Here is a 1,315-nt window from a genome sequence, read left to right on the forward strand (position 1 = left end):
AGACAGACTTTGAGAAATCAAATTGACTTGTTGAGTCAATATTTTGTTCTGAGCCAATATGGCATTCAGAGCATCAATCTCAAGAACTCCTTTCTTCTGACCAGTCCCATTGTTCACAGGATTCCTCTCAGAAGTGTACATGAATTGGTTATTTGCAACCATTTCAATCAGTTCTTGAGCTTCTGCAGGCGTCTTCTTCAAATGAAGAGATCCTCCTGCAGAGCTATCCAAAGACATCTTGGATAGTTCAGAGAGACCATCATAGAAAATACCTATGATGCTCCATTCAGAAAGCATGTCAGATGGACATCTTCTGATTAATTGTTTGTATCTTTCCCAAGCTTCATAGAGGGATTCTCCATCCTTCTGTCTGAAGGTTTGGACTTCCAATCTAAGCTTACTCCATCTTTGTGGAGGAAAGAACTTTGCCAAGAAGGCATTGACTAGCTTTTCCCAAGAGTCCAGGCTTTCTTTAGGTTGAGAGTCCAACCATATTCTAGCTCTGTCTCTCACAGCAAAAGGGAATAGCATCAGTCTATAGACCTCAGGGTTAACCCCATTAGTCTTGACTGTGTCACAGATTTGCAAGAACTCAGCTAAAAACTGATGAGGATCTTCCATTGGAAGTCCATGAAACTTGCAATTCTGTTGCATTAGAGAAACTAATTGAGGCTTAAGCTCAAAGTTGTTTGCTCCAATGGCAGGGATTGAGATGCTTCTCCCATAGAAATCAGGAGTAGGTGCAGTAAAGTCACCAAGCACCTTCCTTGCATTGTTGGCATTGTTGTTGTTTTCGGCTGCCATGTCTTCTCCCTTGAAGAATTCGGTCAAGCCCTCTAAAGAGAGTTGTGCTTTGGCTTCTCTTAGCTTTCTCTTCAAGGTCCTTTCAGGTTCAGGATCAGCTTCAACAAGAATGCCTTTGTCTCTGCTTCTGCTCATAAGAAATAGAAAAAGAAGAAGAGAATGTGGAATCCTCTATGTCACAGTATAGAGATTCCTTGAAATGTCAGAGGAAAAGAGAAATAGTAAGAAGAAGGAGAAGGAGAATTCGAATTTTAATAGATAAAATTCGAATTGTGCATTTAGAAGGAGTAGTACTCCATAAATAGAAGGATGTGGGAAGGAGGGAAGAGAATTTTCGAAAATTCAATTAAAAAAATTTGAAAACATTTTGAAAAATGTTAATTGATTTTCGAAAATCAAAGTGGAAAAGAGATAAAGTGATTTTTGAAAAAGATTTTGAAATTAGAAATTAAAAAGATTTGATTGAGAACTATTTTGAAAAAGATGTGGTTAAAAAGATTTAATTAAAAAG

At 37.7% G+C, this 1,315-nt stretch overlaps 1 non-coding gene across 1 annotated transcript; it reads left to right on the top strand.

Annotated features, from left to right (window-relative positions):
• The first annotated feature begins 295 nt into the window (after positions 1–295).
• LOC130952897 (small nucleolar RNA R71) lies at positions 296–399 on the top strand. Its single transcript, XR_009075072.1, has one exon. It is a non-coding gene; the product is annotated as a small nucleolar RNA R71 (small nucleolar RNA).
• Positions 400–1,315: the final 916 nt, after the last annotated feature.

Source organism: Arachis stenosperma, chromosome 9, assembly GCF_014773155.1.
Source record: "Arachis stenosperma cultivar V10309 chromosome 9, arast.V10309.gnm1.PFL2, whole genome shotgun sequence".
In the NCBI taxonomy this organism is placed as follows: Eukaryota; Viridiplantae; Streptophyta; class Magnoliopsida; order Fabales; family Fabaceae; genus Arachis; species Arachis stenosperma.